Below are 11,559 nucleotides of genomic sequence, written 5' to 3'. Positions count from 1 at the left end.
TTATTTCTTTCTTAGACTTTATAATAGTCTTCAAAAGAATAAATTATCCAGTTTTAAACTGGGTTAATCCGGTTTGGGTACCGTTGGTTTCCTTTTCTTAGTCATGCTGTTATTTTATGATTTGTGGTGTTTAGTAAGCTGCATTGGTTAGTTTTGTTTAGTATATAATTCCTTTCCAAACGGGTTAAAGGAAAGTTTGAAACTTGTTATCGTGTGTTAGAGTTGTTGAGTGTGAAAGCTTGAAACTGAAATTCATTATTTAAACAATTCTTCGTGGGCGAGCTGTGCGAGTTTGGATAGAATTCTTGTGCGAGTGAATGAAAATATCAAAAGGTTAGTACTGCATTTGCGTTTTATTAATTTACTACATAGCAATTCAAATTTTACTGCTATTTGTTGGGAAAAATTAAGTTACAAATTTTCATCATAATTAGATTTACTGCTTGTGGGGAAAAAAATTTATAAATTAAATTACTGCATTGGTATTATATTTATTTAATTGTTGGTGCAAAAAATTAATAGAGTCTTAAACAGTTTTGAAGAAGTTTTCTATTTTTTATTTTTCTTTTGTGAATTTTGGATGAAGGCTAAAATTCTAAAGAAGACATGGATAAAGAATGGTTAGTTTCTAATTTTAATTTAATTAGTTAATAATATGTATAATTCATACTTACCTGTTAGTCGTCGGGGAAGAAACCGTGGGGGAAGATGTCGTGGATGAGATCTGAAGTTGTTAGTAATTTAGCTGAGATGCGGATAATATTTTTAGTTTGAAGCAGTGGCCAAAGCAATTGAAATGCTTTAATGGTGGTTAGTTCTTCAGTGCCAACTGCAAACTCATAAGGTGTGTTTTGGATTAGATTATATAATTTGTGATTGAATTTAGTGTTGTGGATGAATTCTAAAATGTGGATTTCTATAGGTTGAACAAATTCGTGTGGGATAAGGAAGGGTCGGGATTCTTCTGCGTTGAAGGTCTTGGTGATGGGACAAAAAATATACATTTGGGTTATGGGATCATAATTTCGAAGAATACCATGAAGGTTAGTATCTTTAATGCAATATGTGAAGTTAAGAAAGAATGGTGAGGTGTATTTGGGATTGATGAATTGAAAACGGTGGTGTGGTTGTCTGGAGGGAGTGTGTAGGTCGAAGTGCTTTTGGATAAAATGATAGTATGTATATGTGTGAGTTTGTTTAGTGCGCAACATAATATCGTGTGAGCAGTGCAAATCTCTTTCATGTGGTGCAAGGAAATGAAAGGTTAGTGAAAATATTTGGAAGCGTTCTTTAAAACTTTCGTAGGCTTGCGTGTCTGTTAGTGCTTCTGAGATGATGTGGTCAAATTTGCGATCAAAGATATTGAGTGTAAATACATATGGTGTTTTAATGAAAAATTTTTCTGTGATTTGTGGGTTAGCGAAGCGGTCATCGTCTAAGAATTGATCTTGGTTAGTTCTGATAATGTTATGAGCGTAATATTCTAGCGTATATTCGTTAGCTCGGGGTACAGTGTATGTTTTTAGTGATTTTTTGTATCCGATGTAAGTAAATTGTCTAGGTGTTAGTGGTGTAGTGAGTCGATATAGCATGTCCTTTTTTCGTTCTATTAAAACGTGTTCGTCTACAAAGTTACGTGTTTCGTTAGTGTCGTGAGGGGTGTTTAAGGTGTATTGTGGAAATGAGGGTAAGGTGATAGCTAAAAATTCTTTTGTATTAGTGTGATTTGGGTGATTTATATATTCACGGGCTGTTCCTGGTTTTGCTGGGAAAGGATGGTTGGGGAACTTTCTTTTAAAAGTGCGGTAAGCTCTATTAGTGCTGAGTGAAGATTCAGTAGATGTGGATGATGGTGCTAATGATTCGGTATAAATTGAAGAGGGTGTAGGGGTAGGAGGGTTGGATGAATCTATTGTGGATGAAATTTGGTTTATGGTGGGGGTGTCAAGGTGGTAGGGTTGTTGTTGTAATGAAATAAAATTATCTAGTTCTGGGGAGATTTGGGGGGTATCTGGAGAATTGGATGATCGGTCTGAATGAAGTGAAGAATAGGTTGGAGTGACTTGGGAAGCATAAGAGGGTGTAGAATTGGTGGGGACAGGGTTATTTGGTAGTATTGGTTGAAAAGGGGGTTGGGAAAAAATTGAGGGGTTGGTGTGAAAATTATTGGATGGAGATGGTTCAGAGTCGGCAAATTCATCGGGGGTTTCAATATTCGGGTTATTGAGTTGTGATGTGGAGTATAAAACTGAGATGTGTGAATTAGTATCGGAATTCATGCCTGATGTTACATTACTGGTTGGGAAATCGGGTGGCTGGAAAGCAAAAAGTTGTATTATTGTAATTGGAGTAGTGAGGTTGGTTGGATGGGAATTTGAACGGTGTAGGGATCCAAGTTGTCGGCTCATCGTGGGCTAAAAAAATTATTGCTAAGTTTCGAAAATTACGTGGGACTAGGGATAATGGATGGTTATGTGGTAGGGGTGGTAACTGTGGTGCTGTTGGCATTGTGTCTACATTGTTATGTTCTTCGTCGTATGTGTTCTGTCTTGTTGCTATTTTTGTGTTGTATTCTTTTATTTGTGCATCTAAAAGAATTTTGTTTATTGATGTAGAAAAAATTCCAAAAAATCCTGCAAATAGTATGCGTGCTACACTTGCTTGTCTATTGACTTGTGTGTGTATAGCACATGTGTTATAGATTCCTTTTAAGAGTGAAAAAAGAAATCCAATAAAGTTAAACATTGCGTATAAAATAGTCAGTTTTTCTAAGATGTAGTAGGGCCATCCTAGAAAATCAAGAATTTCATTCTTGAGTGTAACAAAGCTAAAAATATTGATAGGTGATATATCTTGGGGACGGTATTTGTCACCGTTTAGATATATATAATCTTTAATGTCTTTAAAATATCCGCTATAGTCTTGCGTATAGATGTCTGCAAATCCTGCGGTTTCGGCAAGTTTGCGTAAGTTTTGGTCAATTGATTGTCTTTGTATTGTGTCCATTTGTGTTAATAATTCTTGGAATTGTTGTGTTCTAATGTGATGTTGAATATCTGATTTTGAGTATATTCCTATTGATTGTAAGTCTATATTTGGGTTTCGAGCGATAGCGCGAATGCTTTCTGGTGAAAAATTTTTGAGTGATTGCATTAATGTGGGATATGGGGTGAGAAGGTAATATTTATCTTCATCAGGGTTTAGTTGTACTACATTGTGGCTATTTTCTGATCCACATGGGACTGCGGTATCCCAGAAATAGGTTCTTCTTGAAAGTGTGTCAACGAAATGTACTTTATTCTTATAAAAGATAGGGATTCTTTTATAGCATCGTTTGTCTTCAAAAACGTATAGTGGTGATACTTTTTTGGTACAAGTATAAAACCATAAAATGTTTCCTTCGTAGTCTAAAAAATTTGATCTATTTCCTGATAGTAAATATCCTGCGTAGGGTATTTTTAATACTGCTAGTGCAAGTGATTGTAATATTTGTGTTCTTTCTAATTCGCATAGTTGGTGTAGTGTTTCTAATTCGGAGAGTGACATTTCTTGAAAAATTCGGCTAATCGTGTAGTCTAGTTTCATATCTAAGTGGATATCATAGTGGATATTACCAAAATATGTACTATTCATTAGTGATAGTTCTTGTAAACGTGTGCTTTGATCGTCTTGGGGCTTTAGATGTCCACCAGGTTGACCTGTATTTTTTTGAAAATGAACTGGTATGTATGATGTTCCTTCATTTGGAGGATGACTTGTGGCGTATGGGTCGACTTTTGTTTTTCCAGTGGTCATGTCGAATCCTTTTTCGTATTCAACTAGTATTTCGGAGTATTGTGTTTTGTGAAGTGGGTTTCTGTATTTACATGCAAGTTCTGTTTCTTAATATATTTGAAAACGTGTTAATTTATTTTCTATATTGTAAATGTTTCTAAAATTAGAACTTATTTTTCGTAATGGATTTACTTGTTCATATGGTATTGATTGTATAAAATATTTTTTGTGAAATTTTATCATACGAGCGTGTATTTTTGCTACTTGAAATGTTGTACATGTGTCTTCGGGGAACCAAACAATTGTTGCTTGTGTTCGTGTTGTCGGGTCGCAATAACCTTGATCATTTTTACAAGGTAATCTAATTCCTTGATAGATCATTGTGTTGTCTGATAAATCTCGTGTGAGTTGAATTTTTTCGAGTTGTATTTTCCAATCGAAAAACATTATTTCTTGGTATCCTTTATTTTTTGTGTCTGCTTTGCAGTTTGATGGGTTATTTATACCAATGTGTGGTATCCAGTGTTTATCGTGCATGTCATAGGTTAATCGTCCGTGTGCGCCGTTATATGGGTACTTTTCATCTAATTTTATATGTCCTTGATATCTTTCAAATTCTGCTTGATGTACAGAATCTGAAAAAACTTGGAAATATACTAACTTTCTATCTGTGTTTTTATTTTTTGTGATATTTAGTCGGAGTAACTCGTTTTTACAATCTTCGGGATTTAGATGTAAAAGTCGTTCGATATTACTCTGGTAGAATGATTCATGGTCAAGTCGGTTTTTATTTCCGTTTGAGACTTGTGAACAATGTACTTTCTTTTCGGAAAATGTTGCTGTGAATTTATATCCGATAACTGTTGTTGCTCGGGCTTTTGAGTAAAGTGTTGCGATTACATTTGTAGTTTCTATGGCTTGTGGTTCTGTTTCGCATTGTGATACTTGATTTATTGCATATTTGTGTAGTGTTTTTTGTTCGTTTTCTTCACAATCGTAATGTGTTACTAATAAATCTTGTGGTCCTGTGCCGGGGGAAGGGTTTATGTTTTGATTTGAGAATACTAGAAAAAGGAGTTGGAGAAAAATTAATAAGTTTAGAATATACATGTGTATGATAATCCTGAGTATGGGTTATAAAATGTGATGTAACCAATTGTCTTTTTGGTGTATCTGTCGTATTTATATATTACTTCAGTTGTTATAAATGGTGGTGGTAGTGATTGAGCTGTTATATTTGGTGGGTTTAATGGATAGGGATGTTGAGTAATGTTGTTTAATTTAACTGTGATTTCAAACTTTAATTGTAAACTATTTTGTTGGAGTATTTGTATATTGTGTTCACGAATATCGTCGTGGATGTCTTGTCGATATTGTAGTCTATTGAGTGCCCAGTTGTGAAGGCGATTACTTTCTAAGTGTTGTCCAAATAGTGGTGGAGGTACTGTAAATGTATTCCAATCTAGTCTTAAAGGAATAGTTGTTGATGATTGTTCTCGATATCTTGCGTCGAGATTATTTGGAAAATTTAAGTTAAAAGGTGTCGGTGAAATTTGGCTAATTGATGGTGTTGATGGTAGTGATAGTGTTTCCGGTAGTGATGAGGATGTTGTATCTGAAGAAATATCTATTGGGTCATTGGTTATATTTGGTTCACCTTGTGTGAATGAATGTGTTGTCCAATATGGTAGTCGTGATGTTTGGTTTGGGGGATTGAAGGGATTTTCACGTATTTGTTCAGATGTTGGTGTTGAACCTAAGTAATCTGAGGGTAAGCTTGAGGTGCTACGTTGTGAAAGAAGTGTAGGGGTTTCTGGTAAGATACCAGTAGGGTTTTCTGGAGTGTTTTGTGATGGGGATTGAGGTATTTCAAAATGAACTCGGGGAGTTAGAAAATTCCTGTTCCGTCGAGGATGTATAATTTGTCTATTTATTTCGACTGTATTTTGGTTTTGACTAGGATTTCTTATTCTACTTAATTCTTGTGGTAGTGTTGGGTATAAGTTATATGTTGGTTCGCTTAGAGGTGCTTGTCGTTGAACTGGTTCTAGTGGTTCAGATAAGCGTGCGTGTCGTTCTTCAAAAGTATATGGGTTATCTTGAAAGGAAATTCGTGTAGATGTTTGAGGATTTTGGGTAGTTGAAGGTGTTGTTGGGTTATCTTGGGATGATGTCGGTGAAGACTGACTTTGTGACTGTTGGGTAGCAATTTTTGATAGCTTTTTTGGTCTATTCTTTTAGTGAAAAAGTTTATGTTTATTATAGTATTCTTCTAAAAAAAGAATTAGGAGAATTGTTGCTAGGGCGAATGTGATGATTGCTTTTTTTATACATTTGCATATTGTCAAGATGAGGGATGATAGAAATGTTATAAAAATTACAAATAGTAAAAAAATATCTGTTCTACTAAAAATCGTTCGTATCATTTAGATAAGTTTTGTGAATCGTACCTGTGGATATAGTCAATAGCTTTTGAAAGCTGGAGGTATAGTTCAAATAGGGAATAGAAAATTTAAAAAAATATTGCAAAAAATGATTAAGATTATTACAAAAGATTCAAAGATATCAAAAAGAAATATTATAAAAGTTTTAAGTATCGTAAAAAATTGTTTGAGGTTTGTGATAATTATAGTGACTGATTGAGAGAAGAGCATTTACGAAATGACTTCTTGATCGAATATTTTTTGTTGTCTGGGGCAATTTTCAAGTGTGGTCGGATTATTTATTGGTTTTTTGACAAGTGGGTTGAGTTTTGTGAAAAATTGTTGGGGGCAATTTTTATGGTGATCGGGAGGTCTTCTTTGTCTTTATTTTCATTTGTCAAATGATCAGGGGTATTTTTGAAATTTTTATACTTTAGGCTAATTAAAATGGTCGTTCTTTTACTTTAGGCTAATTTAACATATTTGTTTGGGGGATATTTGAGGTCTGAGTTGGGGAAATATTGTTGATCTTTGGTTTATTAGATAAGGGAGGGTTATGATATTATGGTGATATTTATTTTAGTTGTCAAGTTTTAATGGTTTGCTTGTTTTTGACCTGGAGGTCGGAAAGTTATAGTTATAGATATGCCTGGAGTTTAATATCGTTCGTCTAGTTGATCTGTGTTAGAGTTAGAGAAAGTGACGGATTGGATGAATCCTATTGGCTAATTATGAACTAGAATCGCTGCGTGTTTGTCAGCATGTTATTTTGAAAAATGAAAATTCAAAATGTTTCAAAGGTCTATGACTGTGAAATACAAAATTAAGGTTGTTTTTGAAATTCGACTTTCTTTAATATTTTAGATTGTGGGATGAATAATTTATAATTTTTACGTGGTTGATTTTGTTATTTGGTTTTTGAGGTGAAAATCTTTTTGTTCCTTTGTTGTATTTTCCGTATGTGGGTCATTTTGAATAACTTTTAAACCTGTAAAAGAATATAATTGAGTTAGTTCGTGGAGTGCGTATTCTTTTGGATAATAAGGTAATAGGTTATTTCGGTATTGAACGATTTCTTTTTTGTCTGAGTCGGTGATTTTATATGTGACATCAGTGGGTTTTGCAATTATTTGGTATGGTCCCTTACGAAGGGGTTGTAGTTTTTTAGAGATTCCTTTTTGAGTGTTAAAATTAGGTATTAAAACAAATGTTCCAATTTTTAAATCGGAGGCTGGTGTAAAGCGTGAATTTATTTGTTCATTAATGTTTTGCTTTTATAACAACTTTTTTGTTACTTTTTGGTAAATTTCATTGTGTTTTTTATCTCTGTTTAAAATCCATTCGGTGTGTGTACCGGAGGCTAATTTAAGAATTTGTGGGTGATGAAAATGATCTTCATCGTGTGTATGTAAAGGTAGGTTATAACAAATTGAGTCTTTATTTGGTTGACAATAACCTTGTGCGTTTTTATGAGAGTTTGCTGTAAACATTATTGGTTTGCGTGGCTTTTGGTTAAAAACCATTTCATATGGTGACATTCCTAGAGTTGTCGTGATTTGTGAATTATATGCTAGGGGAAATAGTTTTACATCTGCTGACCATTCAGTATATCTTGTATCATTTCCATTGATGATACATCTAAGATATTCTTGTAGTGAACGGTTCATACCTTCGACTAAGCCGTTTGTCCAAGGTGCGTGAGATGTACGTGGTTTGTGTTTGATGTTATATAGATGACATAGTGTGATGATTTCATTGTTGATGAATTCTGTACCGTTGTCTGTAACTAAAATTTCTGGTAGTCCGAATTTAGCTATCCAGTGTTCATAGAGTGTTGTGTAAGCGTAATAAGCGTTACAATGTGGTACTGGGTTAAGTGCTACATAATGTGTAAACGCGTCAACAGTTACCATAATGTAGGAGTTTCCTTCGGATGAAGGTGAAATTGGTCCTTTTGTATCAAAGGAGATACGGTGGTTAAAGTACAAACTTTGTCCTTTAAAATCTTGTTTTTGTGCTATTTGTCTTCGATTTGGATAAGGTTTATTTAGTTGACATACTATACAATCATTGCATAGTACTTTTATCCAAATTGGTGCATTTGGGAAATAAAAGTTTTGTATGAAATTTGAATATGTTTTCTCTGATCCAGAGTGTCCTTTAATATTTTGTTTATGTGAAATATTAAAAGCTATGAGAATCATACTTAGAGGGAGACAGGGAACTGTAGATTCATTTAATTTGTATTCTAGAAGGTCTGTGTTTTCGTTAATTGTTGTATTATTGAATTTTCGAAAATATCGGAGGAGTGTTTTATTTCCTAAAATATTTGTATCTGCCTTGACGGGTTTAGTTTTATATTTGTGCCATGATTTTAGTTGTCTAATTACTGGGTCAAGATTTTGGTATTGTTTCAATGTTGAAATTGTAATTGTTTCTGTTGGGGGGAGAAAAATGTTTTCTATTTCTAATTTAGATAAAGGAATTGTATCAAGTGGGTCATGGAGGTCAAATACTTGATTTATTGTGTATTTTGAATCGTTTGTTTGTGGTCCTGATAAATTTATTTTATCAGTTAGGTTTTCTTTTTCAATTAGTGGAAAAAGGTCTTTTTTATGCGAGTGTTGTTTTACTCTTTTTTGTTGGGTGTTATTTTTTATCCATTGTGAATATGGGATTGGTTTAAAAGTTGATGTTCCAAGTAGGTCAACTTCATAGGGATTATTTTGACAATCTAAATAAAGTGGGAAGTGTTGTAGATTGTTTATCTGTGATTGTTCAACGTCAGTTTTTACTGCATATTTGCATTCTAGTCGGGGTGATGTTTCGTTTTTTGCAAAGTAGAATTTTATATTTTTGGGTGTTTCAACTGTGGTTTTACGTGTAAGTAATTCCGGTGGCGTATTTCGACTTAATGTGTCTGGTAATGCAAGATTCTTTCCTGCTGTCCAAACTATATGTAAGTTTGGAAATTTCATTAAAATTAATTGAAATCTGTAAACTCGGTGATTTGGGTTGGATTTTTGAGTAAAGAGAAAAATGATTGGTTTGTGATCTGTGAATAGAACTGTTGGATGTTTTGATCCAAGTATCAGAAATTCATATTCTGTAAGTGTATAGATTATGGCTGTACATTCTCTCATTAGGGTTGAGAGTCTTAGCTCTGCTTGAGTGAATAATCGAGAATTTGCTGATATAAGGTTCATTTTGTTTGTACCATTATGTGATTGTAATAACGCTGCGCCGATGCCAAAGTTCGAAGCATCGCACATTGCATAAAATGGTTGATTTGAATCTGGAATTGTGTTTGAAATTTGTTCAGTTAAGAGTTTCTTTATTTCTTCAAATCGTGCTTGATGTTCTGTATTCCATTCAAATTTATTTTGTTGTCTAAGTATATTATAGAATGGTCTTAGATATAATTGCATTTTATAGACATATTTGCTTAAAAAGTTTAACATTCCAAGGAATTCTTGGATTTTCTTTTTATTTGTTGGTGGTTGGAGTTTCTGAATAGCGTCAATGCGTGATTTTAATGGAGTGATTGTTTTTCTTTCTATATTATGTCCTAAGAATTTAACTGTTGTCAAAAAGAAGTGTGATTTATCGGGGGCGGCCTTCAGATTTTCGTTCTGAAGTATTTGGTGATATTGTTCTAAAACATTGAACATTTCTTCTTTAGTCTGTGATTGCATAAAAACATCGTCTAAATAGGTGATTGCGTTTTTCTTGAGTATTAGTGGTCGAAAAATTTTGCTCATAAAAGCTGAAAATGCTGCTGGTCCTATGGATATTCCATAGAATAAGCGGTTGAATTCATACTGTTGGTTTCCAATAACAAATTGTGTTAAACGTCGCGATTGTTCATCTAATGGCATTTGATTGTATGCACTATTCATATCTGCGGTTGTAAAGTATTTTCCGTTTATTTTTGTTAAAATAACTTGTATTGGTTCAATAGGCCAATTACACTTTGATTCATCTATGAGTGAGTTGAGGTATCTAGCGTCGAGAACGATTTTTAATGATTCTCCTTTGGCTAGAATGATAACAGGGTTGATAAATGTGTTGCCTTTTGGTTGTTCTTCTTTATTTACTGGTGATATAATGTTGTATTGTTCTATAATGTCGAGTAATCTGTTTACTTTATCGTGTAAGTGAATTGGTACTTTACTTGCTCTTTGTTTTTTGAAAACTGCGTCTGGTTTTAATGGGAGATGTAGTGATGAGCTGATTTTGCCAACATCAAATTTGGATGTTGCATAGACTGATGAATACTTAGTTAGCTGTTTGGCTAATTTTTCAAATTCGTCTTGTGTTATTTGTGAATGTTGGAAATTAAACATTGTTAAAAATTTCTGTTGATTCTCTGTGTAGTTATTTATGTTGAATGTCAGTTTGAAATATGGGGTTTTTGTGAAATAATCCGTATTTCTTTTTTCGTTACTTATCATATTATTTATGGATAATTCTTCATTAAGAATTGTGGATTGACAAATATCTAATAATTGGAGTACATTATTTACGCGATATGCTTTTTCGTGTATTGGTGATATTATAGCGTTGGTTTCGCAATAGCCTAAAAGTCCTAAAGGTAATGTTACTTGATAGGGTGTATTGTTGTATACATGTAGAGATATAATATCTGAATTCGAGTTTTTCAAATATTTTATGGATGAGATTGTGATTTTGAAAAACTTATGGATAGGTTTGAATTCAAAGTCTGACATATAGAGTTGTTGTTTATTTTGTTTTTTATCATATTGGTGAACTTGTTTTATTGAAAAATTATATATGTTTCCTGATAGTGGTTTCAGGTGTTTTCTTTGTTGGTTATATATTGGATAAAATTTTGAAAAGAATGGTGGTTGTTTGTTTAATCTTTGAAAAAATGTTAGGGATGTGTCTTTTGTTTTTGTGTATTTATCTTTGATTAGTATTTTACTGTTTAATATGTTGATTGTTGGTATATATTTAGAGATAAATGGTATTCCAATGATATTGTGTTTAATATCAGTGATATGGAATATTTGTTTAAATGGTTTAGTTAAAATTTTATTTTGCTCCATTGTTCTTGTGGGGAGAAGAAATAATTGAATTTTTCCAGAGTTTACCAATGTTGATCCTTGTGCTGTTGCTAGTTTACTGGATGTTTCAAGGGGCGTTAATTTTGGGTGTAATGTTTTTATCTCATTCCTTGTGGGAATGTTTATTATGTTTGATTCTGCTCCTGAATCAATTAAAAAATCGATTTCAAGATCTGGTGGTTGAAATTCTTTGTTTCTTGGACTTTCTAAGAGAAATTGTTTGTCCAAATTTTTTCTTTGGGTTATTCTTTTTGTATATTTTGATAGATGTGATT

Source organism: Symsagittifera roscoffensis, chromosome 3 (assembly GCF_963678635.1).
Source record: "Symsagittifera roscoffensis chromosome 3, txSymRosc1.1, whole genome shotgun sequence".
Classification (NCBI taxonomy): domain Eukaryota; kingdom Metazoa; phylum Xenacoelomorpha; order Acoela; family Convolutidae; genus Symsagittifera; species Symsagittifera roscoffensis.
This window is presented reverse-complemented; position numbering follows the sequence as displayed.